General features: G+C 43.3%; 1 long non-coding RNA gene across 2 annotated transcripts; it reads right to left on the minus strand.

Annotated features, from left to right (window-relative positions):
* Nucleotides 1–2,052: 2,052 nt before the first annotated feature.
* On the minus strand, nt 2,053–15,415 carry LOC123940919. 2 transcript variants are annotated; one of them, XR_006818115.1, is made up of 4 exons: nt 15,326–15,415; nt 14,186–14,277; nt 13,120–13,237; nt 2,053–2,861 (listed from the first exon to the last, which is right to left on the minus strand). It is a non-coding gene; the product is annotated as an uncharacterized LOC123940919 (long non-coding RNA). The 2 variants fall into 2 exon arrangements; XR_006818114.1 differs by lacking the exon at nt 14,186–14,277.
* Nucleotides 15,416–20,774: the final 5,359 nt, after the last annotated feature.

Consider the following 20,774-nt stretch of genomic DNA (forward strand, 5'->3'; position numbering starts at 1 on the left):
AAGGTATAAATCTATATTACACATAAGCCAAAGATGGCCTCTGTGTATTGGCCTCTAGGTTGTTCACGTCTTATTCGCAGGGTGAGACCTGTGAGCTCAGATGCTTGCTGGATATATGTTTATGTATCCAGTTATTTTAAAAATAGTCCAAACAAGCAGACTTTTAGCCACTTAGGGCCTTGTTGCTTCGCATCCTCCAGGAACCTCACTTGACAGATGTTATCATTGGTGAGATGGACCACACGGTTGTAACTGCTGCCCCTCCCAGCCCTCTGACCCAGAGACTCCTGTTCTACTACCGAGAAAACATTGCAAGGACATGAGAGCCCCCTCCAGGATCTCCTGACCCCCAAGAATTCCCTTGCGCCCCTCCCATTCTGAGTAGGCACCGCCACTACAATCTCTGGAGGGTTTCCCACTATGGGGGCACCATCCCATGAAGTCTGTTGTGCATTAATACTTCTCATGGTCATATCTTTTCCCTCAAACAGCCCCAAATCCCTCAAACTCCGCCAGACAAAGTCACACACATGTGATGTGGTCATGTCATAAGTCCCTAAAGTGACTATCACCCTAGCGTACCATTTGGGAGGCTCTTCAAGGAGAGCTGAGTGGGACTCTACTACTGTCCACTTTGTTAAGCTGCAGCTCTACCTCCCAGAGTCCTGTCCCCAGAAAAGTGCCAGTGGAGAAAGCAGGGGAAGCAACCTCCATCACCCCACAGGTCTACAAGATGGACGTGAGGAAGGGCAAGGATGGGGTACTAGGCAGACTCAGCCTGGCACCCCGGCTCCCTAACAGCAGCATGGGCCACCACCACATTCTTGGGTGTGGACTTAAGGAAGTGTCTGAACACAAGGTGACAGCTTCCCACAGACTCTCCCACCAGCTCTTGGTGGTCCCACTCTGGCAGCTGGGACACTGGCTCTGCAGGCTCCTGAGAGTCTCGATTTTGTCCCTCAGCGGTTATTGGGGGCTGTCTCGTGACTTTCTCTAACACTCCTTGCTGGTTCTTTCTTCCCAACTTACCCCTACAATGCATTCTGTATTCCATAATTTCTGCCCTGGACCTATTTTCCTCACTGAACGAGGGGCTGCCCCCTCCTGGGCCAGCAATGGGCACGCCTCCACCATGGGGACTGGGAGACTACATGAGGCAGGGACCGGGTTATTAGGAGCTCTCAGGCCTGGACTCAAGATGCGTGTCCCAGCAGTCCTGGACTCTATTCACACTTGTGCAGGGACCAACAATCCCTCACTGTGGTGTAGCTAGTGGTGCTATTATGGAACATGCCACTAGACGGCAGCAGAGAACCTCAAGGAAAAAACTCCTCTGGGCCAGCACATTTCGCCATGGGAGTCCCTGCTTCAGGACCAGAAGGCTCAGCACCATAAACCACATTTAAGTTCTGCCAACCTGGGAGCTCTAGGAAGCCAATGGCTTCCTAAAATTGATGGACTCTTCAAGGGGTCTTGAAACTAACTTGAGTTACAGCAGGCTGGGTGCACCTCCCTAAACCCCATCATCTCTGTTCTAATTCAAAACCATACAGCACCCCCCCTCCCCCGGTCCCCTGTAGTGGGGGCTGTGCTGGTGGGACTGGACTCTGGAATAGAAAGAAAGAAAGAAAGAAAGAAAGAAAGAAAGAAAGAAAGAAAGAAAACAAAAAATACCATTCTCACTGAAGGGCCAAGACAGGGTCACCAACCAGATGACAAGCACATTTGGACCACATCATGCCCAGGCTGTATGCCTGACAACTTCCCCAGGACCCAGAGCAGAAAAGCTAGGTTCTTGAAACCAGCTCGTTCACCAGTCTTTTCAACATTGCTTAGCTCATCTGCCCAGCAGCCCCCTTCTGGAAACATTACTCCACTTCCTTGGGGGTGGCTGCTCCTCCCCCATTGGGACCACTTGGTTCTAAGGAAGCTCTCTCTTCTCCAGGCCTCACTCCCACCCCATTCTCTCAAGCTGGAGCAACCCAAAGTCCTTCCCTAAGATTTCTGATGGAACTAAGGGGAAAGAATCCCTTCTGCCCTGCTTTAAGAAAAAAAACAAGACAGGAAAGTGTGAGATTCCAGCAGCCAGTGTGAAGCTGGGCACATGCCAGCAGACAGAACAAGCCCCATCCTTCCTTTGCCGGCTTCTGCATCAAGTAACCCAATTCCACTTCTGGTCCAGGCCACTCCAGGGAAAGGCCATACTGAGCCTGCCCAGGACCCTCTGTTAGCTTTGCCAGTCTGCTGCTCCGATCTGATCAGCACCTTCACTTCTGCACCCTCTCATCTTCTATCTCACTGTCCCCTCCACTGAGGACAGCTTTGTCTCCTCTGTTGTATTTGCCTAACTGTACTGGCATCCTCAGGGTATCCAGGGTTACCAGGGAGAGCCTGGGACCCTGAGGGTAGGCTCTTAGGTGCCCTGGCTTCCTGATGTCCAGATCTCCCCCATGTGCCACTGTGGAACCACAGATGTGGGTGTCTGAGGGGTCTGTAACGCCAAGCCCATGTGGAGGAAGACTCACACAGTCAATGATGCACTTGTCTTTGTCGTCCTCTCATAGCTTTCTCACTAACAGTTGGATGAAGTCCCCAAAGGTGGTTGCCATGTAAATATCTTCATTTTCTAATTCCAGTCCATCATACAGCTCCTTCAATTCCTCAATCAGTCTGGAGAAAAGAAGATAGAAAAGTGGGAGAATGGGAAGAGGCTTGGCAGAACGGCATCACTGTAGCGGCAGAGGTCAAGGGGCCAAACACAGTTTCCCAGAACTCATCTCAACACCCAAGTATGAGTGTTAGTTTAGAACTAGGGTTCAGTCTTCGACATCGGCCACAGCAACTTCTTTCAGGACATGTCTCTAAAGGCAAAGGAAATAAAAGCAAAAGTGAACTTGTGGGACTTCATCAAGATCAAAAGCTCTGCACAGCAAAGGGCACAGTCAACAAAACAAAGAGACAACCCACAGAATGGGAGAAGATATTCTCAAATGACACTACAGACAAAGGGCTGATATCCAAGATCCATAAAGAACTCCTCAAACTCAACCCTCAAAAAACAGATAATCACATCCAAAAATGGGCAAAAGACATGAACAGACACTTCTCCAAAGAAGAAATACAAATGGCTAACAGACACATGAAAAAATATTCATCATCATTAGCCACCAGAGAGATTCAAATCAAAACCACATTGAGAAAGTACCTTACACCAGTCAGAATGGCCAAAATCAACAAGACAATAAACAACAAGTGTTAGAGAAGACGTGGAGGAAGGGGAACCCTCTAACACTGTTGGTGGGAATGCAAGTTGGTGCAGCCACTTTGGAAAACAGTGTGGAGATTCCTTAAGAAACGAAAAATAGAGCTACCCTAATGACCCTGAAATTGCACTACTGGGTATGAACCCCAAAGATACAGATGTTGTGGAAAGAAGGGCCATCTGTACCCCAATGTTCATAGGAACAATGGCCACAATCGCCAAACTGTGGAAAGAGCCAAGATGCCCTTCAACAGACAAAGGATAAAGAAGATATGATCCATATATACAATGGAGTATTATGCCTCCATCAGAAAGGATGAATACCCAACTTTTGTATCAGCATGGACAGGACTGGAGAAGATTATGCTGAGTGAAATAAGTCAAGCAGAGAAAGTCAATGATCATACGGTTTCACTACTTGTGGAGTATAAGGAATAACATGGAGGACACTGAGAGAAGGAAAGGAGAAGTGAGTTGCGGGAAACCAAAGGGGGAGACAAATCATGAGAGACTGCGGGCTCTGGGAAACAAACTGAGGGTTTGGGAGGGGAGAGGGGTGGGTGAGCCTGGTGGTGGGTATTAAGGAGGGCACGTATTGCATGGAGCACTGGGTGTGGTGCAAAAACAATGAACCTTGGAACACTGAAAAAATAAAATAAAAAATTTTTACAAAGCTAATAAAATTACAAAATCATTGTTTAAAAAAAATAACAAAACTAAAGAAACTGAGTGATAATAATACACTAATAGTAGGGGACTTTAACACACCACTCACAGCAATGGACGGATCACCTAAGCAGAATTACAGCAAGGAAACAAGGGCTTTGAGTGACACAATGTACCAGATGGGCTTAACAGATATATTCAGAGTATTTCATTCTAAAGCAGCAGAATATACATTCTTGTCAAATGAATATTGAATGTTCTCCAGAAGGGAACACATACTGGGTCACAAATCAGGCCTCAACTGGTAAAAAAGATTGAGAGCATACCATGCATATTTTCAAACCACAATGCTATAATGTGAAGTAAACCACAAGAAAAACTTTGGAAGGACTGCAAATACATGGAGGTTAAAGAACATCCTACTGAAAAATGAATGGGTTGACCAGGACATTAAAGAAGAATTTTTTTAAATTCATGGAAACAAATAAAATGAAAACAAAGAACACTTGAAATGCAGCAAAGGTGGTCCTGAAAGGGAAGTCTATACCAATACAGTCATTCCTCAAGAAGAAGGAAAGATCTCAAATATACAATCTAACCTAAAACCTAAAGGAGCTGGAGAAAGAACAGCAAATAAAGCCTAAATAAGCAGAAGAGAACTAATGAGGACTAGAGCAGAAATCAAGAATATAGAAGTCAAAAGAACAGTAGAACAGATCAATGAAACTAGGAGCTGGTTCTTTGAAAGAATTAATACGATTGATAAACCTGTCGCCAGACTTATCAAAAAGAAAGGAGGAAGGACCCAAATAAATAAAATCATGAATGAAAGAGAGATCACAACCAACAGCAAAGAAATATAATAACAAGAAAATACTATGAACAATTATATGCCAACAAATTAGGCAACCTGGTAAAAACAGATAAATTCCAAGAAACATATAAACCATCAAAACTGAAAAAGAAGAAATGGGAAACCTGAACAGATCCATAACTGGCATAGAAATAGAATCAGTAATCAAAAATCTCCCCAAAAAACAAGAGTCCAGGGCCAGATGGCTCCCCAGGGGAATTCTACCAAACATTTAAAGAAAAGTTAATAGCTATTCTTCAGAAACTGTTTCAAAAAATAGAAATGGAAAGAAAACTTCCAAACTCATTCTATGAGGCCAGCATTACCTTGATCCCAAAACCAGACAAAGACCCCATCAAAAAGGAGAATTACAGACTAATATCCCTGATGAACATGTGCCAACATTTTCACCAACATACTAGCCAATAGGATCTAATGGTACATTAAAAGGCTTATTCACCGGGGTGCCTGGGTGGCTCAGTGGGTTAAAGCCTCTGCCTTCAGCTCAGGTCATGATCCCAGGGTCCTGGGATCGAGCCCCGCATCGGGCTCTCTGCTTGGCAGGGAGCCTGCTTCCTCCTCTCTCTCTCTCTCTGCCTGCCTCTGTCCCTACTTGTGATCTCTATCTGTCAAATAAATAAATAAAATCTTAAAAAAAAAAAAAAGGCTTATTCACCATAACCAGGTGGGATTTATTCCTGGGCTGCAAGGGTGGTTCAACATTCACAAATTAATCAATGTGATACACCCCATTAATAAAAGAAGGGAAAGAATCACATGATCCTCTATGTTGATGCAAAAAAAGCATTTGACATATAATGCAACATCCTTTCTTGATTAAAACTCTACACAGTGTAGGGGCGCCTGGGTGGCTCAGTGGATTAAGCCGCTGCCTTCGGCTCAGGTCATGATCTTAGGGTCCTGGGATCGAGCCCCCCATCAGGCTCTCTGCTCCGCAGGGAGCCTGCTTCCTCCTCTCTCTCTCTGCCTGCCTCTCTGCCTACTTGTGATCTCTCTTGGTCAAATAAATAAATAAAATCTTAAAAAAAAAAAAACTCTACACAGTGTAGGGTTAGAGGGTATATACTTCAACATCATAAAAGCCATATACAAAAAGCCCATAGCAAACATTATCCTCAACAGGGAAAACCTGAGAGCTTTTCCCTTAAGGTCAGGAACACAATAGATGTCAAACTCTCTCTCTCTCTCTTTTTTTTTAAGATTTTATTTATTTATTTGACAGACAGAGATCACAAGTAGGCAAAGAGGCAGGCAGAGAGAGAGGGGAAGCAGGCTCCCTGCTGAGCAGAGAGCCCAATGTGGGGCTCTATCCCAGGACCCTGGGATCATGACCTAAGCCAAAGGCAGAGGCTTTAACCCACTGAGCCACCCAGGTGCCCCAAACTCTCTCTCTCTCTTTGCAGATGACTTGATACTTTATGCATCTCCATCCCAAAATTGCAAGAACTCATATAGCAATTCATTAGCATGGCAGGATACAAAATCAATACACAGAAATCAGTTGCATTTCATTACACTAATAATGAGAGAGAAGAAAGAGAAATTAGGAATTGATTCCATTTATAACACCCAAAACCATAAGATACCTAGGAATAAACCTAACCAACGAGGTAAAAGATCTCTACTCTGAAAACTGTAGAACACTTATGAAATAAATTGAGGAAGACACAAGAAATGGAAAAATGTTCCAAGCTCATGGAAGAATAAATATTGTGAAAATGTCTATGCTACCCAGAGCAATCTATACATTCAATGCAATCCCTATCAAAATATTAAATTAAAAAATTAAAATTTTGGGGGCGCCTGTGGGGCTCAGTGGGTTAAGCCTCTGCCTTCAGCTCAGGTCATGATCTCAGGGTCCTGGGATCGAGCCCCGCATGGGACTCTCTGCTCAGCAGGGAGCCTGCTTCCTCCTCTCTCTCTGCCTGCCTCTCTGCCTACTTGTGATCTCTCTCTCTCTGTCAAATAAATAAATAAAATCTTAAAAAAAAAAAAAATTAAAATTTTTTAAGGACCTGAACCAAATAATCCTAGAATTTGTATGGTACCCTGAATAGTCAAAAGAATGTTGAAAAAGAAAACCAAAGCTGGTGGCTTCACAATGCCAGAGTTCAACCTGTATTATGCAGCTGTAATCATCCAGGCTGTATAGTACTGGCACAGAAACAGACCAATAGATAAACGGAACAGAATACAGACCCTAGAAATGGACCCTCAACTCGATGGTCAACTCATCTTTGACAAATCAGGAAAGAGCATCCAATGGAAAAAAGACACTCCCTTCAACAAATGGTGCTGGGAAAATTGGACAGCCCCAGAAAGAAAAATGAAACCAGAGCACTTTCTTTCTTTTTTTTTTTTTTTTTACGATTTTATTTATTTATTTGACAGACAGAGATCACAAGTGGGCAGAGAGGCAGGCAGAGAGAGTGGAGGGGAAGCAGGCTCCCTGCTGAGCAGAGAGCCCGATGTGGGGCTCGATCCCAGGACCAGGGGATCATGACCTGAGCCAAAGGCAGCGGCTTTAACCCACTGAGCCACCCAGGCGCCCCAACCAGAGCACTTTCTTACACAATCAACAAAAATAAACTCAAAATGGATGAAAGATCTAAAGGTGAGATAGGAGCCCAGGAAAATACTAAAGGAGAGGCACCTGGGTGGCTCAGTTAGTTGAGAGCCTCCCTTCAGCTCAGATCACCATCCCAGGGTCCTAGGACTGAGCCCTGAATCAGGCTCACGGAGAGCCTGCTTCTCTCTTCCTCCCCACTTGTGCTCTCTCTCATTATCTCTCTCTGTCATTCTACATTCATGGTCATAAATAAAAGAATAAATTTTTTTTAATCCTAGAGAAGAACACAGGCAGCAACTTCTTTGACCTCAGCCACAGCAACTTCTTGCTAGACACGTCTCCAAATACAAGGGAAACAAAAACAAAAATGAACTATTGGGACTTCATCACGATAAAAAATTTTTGCACAGCAAAGGACACTGTCTACAAAACTAAAGGGCAACTTACAGAATGGAAGAAGCTATTTGCAAATGAGGAAGGGTTAGTATCCAGGGCACCCGGGTGGCTCAGTTGGTGGGATAAGCATCTGACTTTGGCTCAGGTCATGACCCCAAGGTCCTGGGATCAAGGCCCAGGCCAGGCTCCCTGTTCAGCAGGGAGTGTGCTTCTCCCTCTCCTTTTGCCCCTCCCCCTGCTTATGCTCTCTTATGCTCCCTCATGCTCTCCCTCTCATGAGTAAATAAAATCTTTCTTCAAAAAAAGGGGCTAGTATCCAAAATCTATAAAGAACTTTTCAAACTCAACACCCAAAACCCCCCCCCCCAAAAATCCACTCAAGTAATGGACAGAAGACACAGGCATTTCTCCAAAGAGGACATAGAAATGGCCAACAGACACATGAAAAGATGTTCACCTTCAGTCGGCACCAGGGAAACACAGTCCAAAACTACAATGAGATACCACCTCACACAGGTCAAAATGGCTAAAATTAAAAGCCGGGAAACAACAGCTGTTGGTGCAGAGAAAGGGAAATGCAAACTCTTGGTGGAAGTGCAAACTGGTGCACCCTTGGAAAACAGTCTGGAGGTTCCTCAGAAAGTTAAAAATAGAACAACCCTATGACTCAGCAGTTGCACCACAAGATGTTTATCCAAAGGATACAAACAGTGATATGAAGCATATGCACCTTAAGGTTTATAGCAGCAATGCCCACAATTGCCAAAATATGGAAAGAGTGCGGATGTCCATTGATAGATGATTGGATAATGAAGATATAGGATACGTATGTGTACACACAAACACACAGAAATATTACTCAACCATCCAAAAGGATGAAATCTTGCCATCTGCAATAATGTGGATGGAACTAGAGAGTATTAAGCTAAATGTAGTAAGTCAGTCAGAGAAAGACAAATACGATATGATTTCACTCTTATGTGCACTATTTATTTAAAATCAATTAATTAACATATAGTGTAGTATTAGTTTCATGTGTAGAGTTTAGTGATTCATCAGTCTTATATAACACCCAGTGCTCATTACATCACATGTCCTCCTTAATGTCCATCACCCACTTCCCCATCCCCCAACACTGCTCCCCTTCCTTCCCTTATAATCCTCTGCTTTGTTTCTTAAGTCATATATGGAATTTAAGAAACAAAACAGAACATACGGGAAGGACAGAAAAAATACAATAAGATAAAAACAGAGAGATAGGCAAACCACAAGAGACTCTTAACTCTAGGAAACAAACTGAGGGTTGCTGGAAGGGAGGCAGGTGGGGGATGGGGTCACTGGGTGATGGATATTAAGGAGGACCCTTGATGTAATGAGCACTGGGTGTTATATGCAACTGATGAGTCCCTAAATTCTACCCCTGAAACTAATAATACAGTCAGTATATGCTAACTAAACTGAATTTAAATACAAAATATTAAAAAAAAACCCAAAAACTAAAATTAAACAAAAGTCTGACCGGGGCGCCTGGGTGGCTCAGTGGTTTAAGCCTCTGCCTTCGGCTCAGGTCATGATCCCAGGGTCCTGGGATCGAGTCCTGCATTGGGCTCTCTGCTTGGCGGGGAGCCTGCTTCTTCCTCTCTCTCTCTCTCTCTCTGCCTGCCTCTCTGCCTACTTGTGATCTCTCTCTGTCAAATAAATAAAATCTTTAAAAAAAAAAAAGTCTGACCAATTATTAGTAAATATGTAGAGCAACTGAACTCATATACAGCTGGTGGGGTTGTTTAAAACAGTACTTTGGAAACCATTTTGGACAGTAGTTGGCAGTTTCTTTTTTTGTTGTTGTTAAAGATTTTATTTATTTATTTATTTATTTATTTATCAGAGAAACAGAGAGAGAGCACAAGCAGGCAGAGTGTCAGGCAGAGGCAGAGAGAGAAACAGGCTCCTCTTTGAGCAAGAAGCCGGATGCGGGACTCAATCCCAGGACCCTAGGATCAGGACATGAGCCTAAGGCAGAGGCTTAAACCACTGAGCTCCAAAGATCCATCCCTCCACCTAAACAACTGTTGAACTGGCAGAATCACCCAAATCAGATGTTCTGGAACTCTGGAGTCTAGTCAAACACTTGCAAAATCCAGGAAAGAACGTGATGAAGAGTCTGTAAACATCAATAATTTCAACCTTTCATGATGTATTAGTCCCCATCCTTGTGGTAGGAGGCAATGGGGAACGCTGGCCTTGTTCCTGGTGCAGCTTTCTGAGCCAGGAAGGCAATAAGGACTTGTCTTCTGTATATGAGTATTGTGTGGTCTGAGTGTTGATGCTCCTTTTGATCACTGAGGGGCCAGCAAAAATGCTGGCAGCCACCGTTTTTAACCCCCACTGGCTGAGGCAGCTTCAGGGAATTGAAAGAGACATTACTCTTTCCCCTCTTTTGGGACTCAGACATTTAAGAAAATCTTTGGCCACTGGCTGACCACAGAGATAATAGAACAGAAACTTTAATGTCTACATACAACAAAGAATACGTACTTTGCAAGAAAAAAAAAAGAAAGAAAGAAAGAATAAGAAAAAGAAAAGAAAGTTTGGGAAAAGCCACAAATGGATGGCTCCAACCCTCCACAAGCAAAACTTAGCAATCACTGAGGAGTGAGACAATTACATTTTCAGAATTACCATAACACTCAAAATGTCTAATTTTGAATAAAAAAGTGGGGGCACCTGGGTGGCTCGGTCATTGGGCGTCTGCCTTCGGCTCAGGTCATGATCCCAGGGTGCTGGGATCGAGCCCCACGTCGGGCTCCCTGCTTGGCAGGAGCCTGCTTCTCCCTCTCCCACTGCCCCTTGCTTCTGTTCCCTCTTTCACTGTGTCTCTCTCTGTCAAATAAATAATAAATTTAAAAAATCTTTTAAAAAAAAGTGTACAACATACAAAGAAATAGTCATATATAGCTGATTTACAGGAAAAAATAAAAGAATTTGGAAGAAAGCATTCTCTAGGAAGACCAGATATTAGAATTATTCATCAAAGATGTTAAGTCAACTGTCTTAAATACATACAATGATTTAAAGGAAACCTTGGACAAAGAACTAAAGGAAATCAGGAACACAATGTATGAAAAAAATGAGAATATCAATAAAGACATAAAATTTTAAAAATTAACCAAAGAAATTCTCGACCTGACAAGTACAGTAACTACAATAAAAAACTTACTAAGGAGGTTCAACATCAGATTTGAGCACACAGAAGAAAGGACTGGTGAACCTGAAATTATCCAGTATGAAGAAGAGGGGGAAAAAGAATGAATAAAAAAGGAACAGCATCTGAGGGACATCATCAAACTTACCATCATTCTCATCTTAGGAGTTCTAAAGAGGAAGAGAGATAGAAAGGGGCAGAAAAAATATTTAAAGAAGTAATGTCCCAAAGTTCTCAAATCTGAGGGAACACAGGAATAGGCACATCCAAGAAGATCAATGAATTTCAACGAGGATAAACTCAAAAAGATTTACACCAAGACACATTATAGTCAACTCATTGAAACCCAAAGACAAAGAAGAAATTTGGAAAGCAATAAGAGAGAACTAACCCATCCCATACAAAGAATCCTCCATAAAATTAAAAGCTGATTTCCATTCAAAAGCTATGAAGGCCAGAAAGCAGTGACATGGCATATTTAAAGTCTTGAAAGAAAAAAATGTTAACTATGAATTCTATATCTGTCAAAACTCTCTCTCAAGAATGAAGGAGAAATTAAGATGCTTCAGATACACAAAAGCTGAGGGAGTTAGTTTCTAGTAGACTTGCCAAACAAGAGACACTAAAGAGAATTTCTCTTGTCAAGAACACAGTTTCCTCAAAAAGAAGCTTGTAGGGGAGGGGAAGGCAGGGTACTCGGAAATAACTTGGAAATTACACTACCACGTAGCTTCATGATGGTGGGAATTTTGTCCATTTTGTTTACCTTTGTCTTCCCAGCATCTGGCACAGTTCCAAGCACACGGTAGGCACCAAAAAATTTTTTCTTAGTGAACAGATGAAAGAATTAAGTTGCATGAAGCAAGATGAGCCAGAACACTGAAATTATGGGGCACGTATGGGTATAATTTGATGGTCAATGTGTAACAAGCATTAACCATCTCCATCTTCTTCCCCCCTATATTCTTTTTTCTACCTTGCAGTTCTCCTCTCTCACTCTCACTTGTCAAGAATACAGTTTCCAGCATCATTATTAATAGTGGTCCCCCCAACTCATGAAAATATTCCAGTCTGGACAATATATTTCATACCATCCTACCTAAAAGTGGAATTGGGAAAAGAACTCTTTAGGGGATAATACTGTATATCAACTATACTTCAATTAAACATGTTTTTTTAAAATGATTTAGGAAGATTGGCCCAGATGGATTAGAGTGATTAAAAAAAGAAAAAAAAGAATGGATAAAGGGAAGTGAGTTGGGAGACAACTTTAGGAAAGCAGGATGGGTGACCTTTAGAGGGCTTGCCACTCTCTAGGTGTCCAAAAAGTGTTTGCTGAATGAATGAACAAATGAATGAGAAATGAATGAACAAATGATAGGAAAGAGAACGATGAAATCCAGCAATTTCCAGGAAAGCATAAACTTGTATTAGACTGGATACAGAGGATGACTGAAAGAAAGAATTCAAGGTTATCAGATCCAGGTCTGAATATCAACAATGGTAATGTCACTAAGAAAGATGAAGATGTAGGAAAACACTTTAGATGAGAAGAGGAAGAATATTTCAGGAAAGCAAATTTGAGAATAAGACAGAGGGGACAATGGGAGCTCTGCAAATATATTAGCTCACTGAGATAGAGGCTTTGGTTAGAAGAGCAGGAAAGGAAAAAGAGAAATGCACAAGGATGTGCCATAAGGAAGCCCAAGGTGATTCTGAGGGAACTGAGAGGGAAGCAAGACTTACCAGAAGATCAGGGAGGGCCAGTCTGAGGAGAGGTTGGTCAAAAGGAAACCTAACGATTTGTCCTCTGCCTGGCTGGATGGAAAATTCCCTCAGAAAGCCTGGAAGAATTCCCAGGCACTAGGTGAGAAGGAGAACTCTTGGCTGGAGAAGCAAAAGGAGGGACAGATGAGATCACGAGGCCAGCAGGACACTAGGGATATCCTAGCAACTGTGAATAAAGGCATAATCACAGAGACAACTGGCAAATGGATGAGAACAAATGAGACCCAACAGATCTCTGACCTACAAATCCCTGAGACTGATGGGTGAGTGTTCTGATCTTAGGACCACCATTCCTTTCAGGCTGTGAGAAACTCCCAAAGGGCACAGTCCTAGTCCCAGAAAGAGAGAGAAAGAGGTTTTACCTTGGAGGTTGTATTCCTTTAACTCACCAGCAGCACCTATTCCGGTTTCTGATAGCAGTAGTCACACGGTCCCTGGTTACTGATAAGCAGCAACCGAGTGACGAGTAAGAGGGAATACCTGAAAAATTCCAGAAAGAGAGATGAATGAAATACAAAAATTGAAAGAAAAAAAAAAGAACTGGAGGAAAATATCTGGGGACTACTTGATCTCAGGAAGCAAAAGGCCTATGCCTTAAGCATAAAACAAAGCCTGACATCATAACAAAAGCAGATAGACGACCACACAGAAATTTCTGTACTTAAAAAAAAAGAAAACATACACACACACACACACACACAGAGTAACAAATCTGTACTTATAAACTAGGGTAGCCTTCTACTAGAACGGGCCATATGTCTGTGTCATTCCTCCTCACAAGTACACATTAAGCTCTAAGCCCCCAAGACCAAGGGCCATGGTATTCATGGGTGGAATTCCACAAAGTACCTAGTACAAAGAGGGTTCAGTAAATGTTGTATGATTTGAAACATTAAACAAGTTCAAGATTCTAATTCTATCTGGGTGTACAGATGATAAGACCTGTACCCTTCACACATGACCACCACCATCCCTTCTCCACTTGTTCATCCCTTTTGTCCTTCATATTATCTGAAGACCGTACAGTATATATACAGTCTTGACAATGTTGTCTCAATAGCGCCATCCAGGGGCCCCAATTCTAGATTGACTTAATCTAACTCAAAGATTCTCAGAATGTCAGGGCTGGAAGGAATCACCCAGATCTCCCAGTGTCTTCTATCAAAATGTAGTGATGGGGAAACAACCTTAGAAGAAAGAGGCAACTCAAATTCAAGTCTCCTGTCACCCAAATTTGAGTTTAACTATATCACCTTTCCTCCCATCCCCAAACTGTACTCCTCAAGGTCCAGAGGGCTCACTCCCACTCCTCTGGTTCTCTCGTCCTCAATAAATAGCCATCCAGAAATGCTCCATTTCAGCCATGGTCCTTCCTCTAGTCAACAGATTCCTGTTCCCAGATAACTAATTTCACAGTATAGGTCTCACCTGGCCAGCACAGCCTCACTCCGCCCAGCACAAATCTTGCCTGATCTCTTCCTCGGGTTTGGTGAGGAAGTTCCTAAGGGGGTATCCTATTACTGTAAACAGAAGAGAGAAGATTGCATTCTCTGAGAGCTCAACTCCAAGCAGACACTCAGGGCGGTGTCCCTTCCCTGGGTAACTTCCTTTCCTATAGAACCATGAAAAGCAAGGATGATCATTCCCATTCTGAAGATGGGGAAATGCAGCTCCCAGAGACTGAATGATGTGCCAAAGGTTGAATGGCTGGTAAGAGACAAATCTTCTGTGTCTGAAGGTAACCTCATACCATCAAACTACAGCTGCTCCTTTTCGCCTGTTCTGTTTGGTATGGAAGTCTTCATATCCTTCTCTAACTGCAAAATGCATTCCAACTGCAATCCTGCTTTCCAGCCAAAGTTTACAGCAAGGAGATGAGAAGGAAACTTTGTTGAGTCAAGTGTCTTTAGAGAGGAAAAACTAAGTCTTTAAAGGGAGTGTAAAAGGTGAATGTTTTCTCGTTTCTTTGCTTATTTTTAATGATTACCTGTTTCTTAGGATTACTAGCCCTCAAAATCTGTTTTATGTTTTCAGCCTCCCCAGATTTCCAGACTCCGTTTCTAGCCCTTCAAGCTTGTTCCATTTCTTCCCTACCAGAAGACACCTTTGCTTTGTACACACTGTCACCCCCAGGACCTAGCAGTCTGTGGTAGGTGCTCAGTAAGTACTGAATGAATAAATGAGTAATCTCCTGCAAAACTCTGTTGCTCACTGGGAACACAACGGGGACTGGACTGGTGATCCGCTTCAAGCTGGGGTTGTGGAGTCCGTGCAGCCTGGCTGGGCTCTAGACCGCTGTTACCCCGGCGGCCTGCGGGCTAGGGGCGGGGACGGCAAAATTCTACAACCACTGTCAGCCCTATCAGAGCGAGCGGCTACGACCCCAGACTAGGGACAGCGCCCAACGAGGGCCCTCGACTACCCCTAGAGAGACCTCCTCGCCTTCGCCGCAGCGGCTGCGCAGAAGGGGGCCTCTGTCCCGGCAAGTGTCACCCACCCTCTCCCAGGACACGGACAGAACCCAGACGCCAGGCTGCCCCATAACCCTTATCCAAAGGTCCGACTCACGTCTCGGAACACAGCGGAGACCGAACTGCGTCACGGACTCCCCACTAACTCTCAACTTTACCCTCAGGCCCTTCTAGGCCTCTGAAGGTTTCGGAAACTCTGTGCCCTGGAGGTGGGAGCAACCCACCCTCAGGAGTGGGCCGGCTTCTCGGGAACCCTGGCCCCGCCTCCCGCATAGTTTTTGCCCTGTCGTTGGCTGCGAGGATGAAAGGGCTCGGAGAGTTCAGCCAATTGGCTCTAGAGGGCTCTTGAAGGGGTGGAGTCTGGGGAGGAGACCTGGTTAGGCCCGGAAGAGCAATCAATCAGCTTGGGGACCAGGCTGCCTCTCTCCATCTGAGAGGCTCCTGAAGTCACATTCCTTGCTCCAGGAAAGTCGTTTTCCCTTCCACATATGCCGCGCCTTTCAGCCGCAAAGCCAGAATCAGTTCCTACTTACCGGTAGCATATAAAATGGCACTGTGGGGTGCCTGGTACGTCACTGGTTTAGACACTGCTGATGAGGTAGTGAAGAAAATGAACTTGCTGCCTCCTAAGGCGTACTTTCAGGTCAGGGGATGCAATGATAAATAAGTACATCTGGGGGAAGAGTATTCCTAACAGAGGGAACATCAGGAGCACAGTCCTTGAATCAGGAGGGAGGTGGAGGGCACATTTCAGACCTTATAGACCGGAAGGGCTTTGGACGTGTCAGGAATAGCATTGGAGGGTTATGGAACCCAGGAGTGACATGATGTTACCTTTTTCTTTCCTTGACACATATCTAAAGTTTATTAGCTATTAGACGCAAAAGTAGCCAAGAAACTTGTTCTACAAATCCTGTGGATTTCTTGCTCATAGCCCCTTGTCATTCTGAAAAAAAAAACACACATGGAAGTTTTTTCCATCGATGACATAACATTTTAAAAATTTGCTCTGGCTCCTCTGTTGAGAACATTCTGAAGGTGGGTGAGAGTAGAAGCAGGGAGATTAAGAGGCCATTGCAGTATTCCGGATGAGAAATGATGGTGGCTTGGATAGCTTAGAAATGATGGACATGATGAGAAACAGTTTTGCATATACATTTGATCCTTGAATAATGCCGGGGTTAGGGACAGTGACCCTGACAGTAAAAAGAAAATACACGTATCCACATTTTAACTCCCTCGAAACTTAACTATTGTTAAGTCTGTTGACCAGAAACTTTATGGATAACATTGTCAAGTCATACTTTTGTGTGTTACATGTACAATGGCTCCCCAGCCAGGCTCTGACAGTGAGGTCAACCCCATAAATACCACTGAGCTTGGAGACATTACTGCCTCTCAAGTCACATGCCCAGGGGCTGGCCATGTCAAAGCCCACCAACTTAGAGCTGAGGGCCCAGGACCATGGCCTGCCAGGCGACCTTTAAGGGAGTGTTTTCATGGGTCTCTACTCCGAGCAGTCCTATGGCTGTGGTGGCGGTACACCTCCACCAGAGGTACACCTTAACAAGAAACCGCCTCACCAGTAGGATCCCCCATCTCCATCCTGGGTTTGTTAGACCAAAACCCTCTGGGCCATTGACCATATTTTCCTTCATGGTTGGATCATATTCCTTGGGACCTAAGAGACAAATGCCTGGTCACAGAGAATAGCTCTCTTGAAATTGAGCAATGCCCATCTTCCTCTCAGGCTGGACCATGAGTGGGCCTTGTTTAGATGGGAAATGAAGATCTAGCCCTGACCTTTGCAATCCTGGAGCCCACTGGGTGACCACAGATACAGCATCCCATCCCCATTTCCTGCTCTGCACTTTCCCCCAAAGGTGGGTGGTTTAAAGTTGTGGTTCAATTCCTGTGGTCACAGTCCTCAAAGGGCAGTTGATGGAAGGGCTCATGTCCCATTTTCCTCCAGACTTGGATGTGGCAGGACTCCTGCCTAAGTTTTTTCCCTCCCCTCTCCCAGTTTTCTACCCAGAACCCTTGTGTCTTTTCCAGAATGTATCATAAAACCTTGTACCTGTTCCTCTACATAATTCTCATGTGCCTATGCTCTGTAGACCAAGTGTGGAAAAACACTGATTTGGGTAAGGGGTGACATGGGGGCTGGACCTGTTTCAAATTTCCTACAGACCAGCTAATGGGGTAGAAAGAGTAGCACACCTTGATGGCTAGAATGACTGACAACTGCACATGACAATGTGCTTGGGGTTTAAGGATACAACCCAGGATAACACGGGTCCTAGGGGAGGTATACACAGGGAGATACATCCCTGTCTATTGGAACAGTTGCTGCTCAAACACCTCTCTGACTGGAGCAGGCTGGGCCTCCCTAATGCAGTCTACACATTCATCTTGTCTAACATAGTCATTTCTGTTTAACTTTTTGCTTTATCATCCCAAGCTAATCATGTACACAAGTATCTTACATAACGAACATGGGCCTGGCTTTACAGCAGCTGAGCCAGGAAAAACAAGACAGAATTTCCTTCTAGGATGTGACATATCCCTAGCACTCCTGACATCCTATTTTATTTATTTATTTTAATTTTATTTTATTTTTTCAATGTCCAAAGATTCACTGTTTATGTACCACACCCAGTGCTCCATGCAATACATACCCTCCTTAATACCCACCACCAGGCTCACCCAACCCCTCATCTCCCTCCCCTCCAAACATTCAGTTTGTTTCTCAGGGTCCACAGTCTCTCATGGTTCCTCTCCCCCTCTGATTTCCCCCAACTCACTTCTCCACTGATTCACCCAATGTTCTCTGTGTTATTCTTTATGCTCCACAAGCAAGTGAAACCATGTGATCATTGACTTTCTCTGCTTGACTTATATCATTCAGCATAATCGCCTCCAGTCCGGTCCACATTGATACAGATGTTGAGTATTCATGCTTTCTGATGGAGTCATAATACTCCATTGTATATACGGACCATGTCTTCTTTATACATTCATCCACTGAAGGACATGTTGGTGCTTTCCACAGTTTAGAGATTCTGGCCATTGCTGCTATTAACCTTGGGGTACAGATGGCCCTTCTTTTCATGACATCTGTATCTTTGGGGAAAATGCCCAGTAGTGCAATTGCAGGGTCATGAGGTAGCTCTATTTTTAATTTTTTGAGGAATCTCCACACTGTTTTCCAAAGCGGCTGTACCAACTTGCATTCCCACCAACAGTGTAAGAGTATTCCCCTTTCTCCACATCCTCTCCAACACTTGTTGTTTCTTGTCTCACTAATATTGGCCATTCTAACTGGTGTAAGGTGGTATGTGAATGTGATTTTGATTTGAATCTCCCTGATGGCTAATGATGATGAACATTTTTTCATGTGTCTGTTAGCCACTCGTATGTCTTCCTTGGAGAAAGACATGTCTTCTTTTGTTCATGTCTTTTGTCCATTTTTGGGAAGTGATTATGTCTTTTTGGGGGGTTGAGTTTGAAGAGTTCTGTATAGATCTTGGACATCAGCCCTTTTTCTGGAGTGCCATTTGCAAATATCTTCTCCCATTCTGGGCGTTGCCTCTTTGTTTTATAGACCATTTCCTTTGCTGTGCAGAAGCTTTTGATCTTAGTGAAGTCCCAAAATGTTCATTTTTGCTTTTATTTCCTTTGCCTTCAGAGACATGTCTTGAAATAAATTGCTGTGGCCAATGTCAAAGAGGTTACTGCCTATGTTCTCCTATAGGATTTTGATAGATTCCTGCCTCATGTTGAGGTCTTTTATCCATTTCGAGTTTATCTTTGGGTATGGTGTAAGAGAATGGTCGAGTTTCGTTCTTCTATACATAGGTGTCCAATATTCAAAAGCGCCCTTTATTGAAGAGACTGTCTTTTTTCCACTCGATATTTTTTCCTGCTTTGTTGATAATTATTTGACCATAGAGTTGTGGGTCTATATCTGAGCTCTCTATTCTGTTCCACTGGTCTATGTGTCTGCTTTTGTGCCAGTACCAGGCTTTCTTGGTGATCACAGCTTTGTAGTAAAGCTTGAAGTGAGGCAATGTGATGCCCCCAGTTTTGTGTTTCTTTTTCAACATTTCCTTAGCAATTTGGGACCTTTTCAGGTTCCATACAAATTTTAGGATTGTTTGTTCCAGAACTTTGAAAAATGCCGGTGGAGTTTTGATCAGGATGAGATTGAAAGTATAGATTGCTGTGGGCAGTATAGACGTTTTCACAATGTTTATTCTTCTGATCCATGAGTGTGGATGGAATGTTTTTCCATCTTTTTGTGTCTTCTTCAATTTCTTTCATGAGTGTTCTGTAGTTTCTCAAGTACAGATCCTTTACCTCTTTGGTTAGGTTTGTTCCCAGGTATCTTATGGTTCTTGGTCCTATAGTAGATGGAATCAGTTCTCTCATTTCCCCTTCTATATTTTTTGTTAGTGTATAAGAAACAACTGATTTCTCTGAATTGATTTTCGTATCCTGCTACATTAATGAAATACTGTATAAGTTCTAGTAGCTTGGGGCTGGGGTCTTTTGAGTTTTCCATATAAAGTATCATGTCATCTCAAAGACAGAGAGTTTGAATTCTTCTTTGCCAATTTGAATAACTTCTATTTAGTTTTGTTGACTGGTTGCTGTTCCTAGGATGTCTAGTACTATGTTGAACAACAGTGGCAAGAGTGGGCATCCTTGCCATGTTCCTGATCTCAAAGGGAAGGCTGTCAGCTTTTCCCCATTGAGAATAATATTCACTGTGAATTTTTTATAGATAGATTTTATGAAATTGAGGAATGTTCCCTCTATCCCTACACTTTGAAGAGTTCTAATCAGGAACGGATGCTGTATTTTGTCAAATGCTTTTTCTGCATCAACTGAGAGGACCATGTGGTTCTTCTCTCTTCTCTTATTGATTTATTCTATCACATTGATTGATTTGTGAATGTTGAACTGCCCTTGCATCCCAGGGATAAATCCCACCTGGTCACAGTGGATAATCTTTTTACTGTACTATTGGATCCTATTATCTAGGATCTTGTAGAGGATCTTGGCATCCATATTCATCAGGGATATTGGTCTGGAAATCTCCTTTTTGACGGGGGCTTTGCCTGGTTTGGGGATCAGGGTAATGTTGGCTTAATAGAAAGTGTCTGAAAGTTTTCCTTCTGTTTCTATTTCTTGAAACACCTTCAGGAGAATAGGTACTATTTCCTTTTTGAATGTTTGGTAGAATTTTCCACGGAGTCCGCCAGGTCCTGGGTTCTGTTTCTTGGGAAATTTTTGATCACTGCTTCAATCTTGTTTCTAGATATTTCTCGATTCAGGTTGTCAATTTATTCCTGTTTCAGGCTTAGAAGATTATGAGTTTCCAGGAATACATCCATTTCTGCTAGGTTGCTTAACTTATTGGCATATAACTATTGATAATAATTTCTGATAATTGTTTCTATTTCCTTGGCGTTAGTGGTGATCTCTATCCTTTCATTCATAATTTTATAAATATGGGTCCTCTCTCTTTTCTTTTGGATTAG

This window comes from Meles meles, chromosome 4, assembly GCF_922984935.1.
Source record: "Meles meles chromosome 4, mMelMel3.1 paternal haplotype, whole genome shotgun sequence".
Taxonomy (NCBI): domain Eukaryota; kingdom Metazoa; phylum Chordata; class Mammalia; order Carnivora; family Mustelidae; genus Meles; species Meles meles.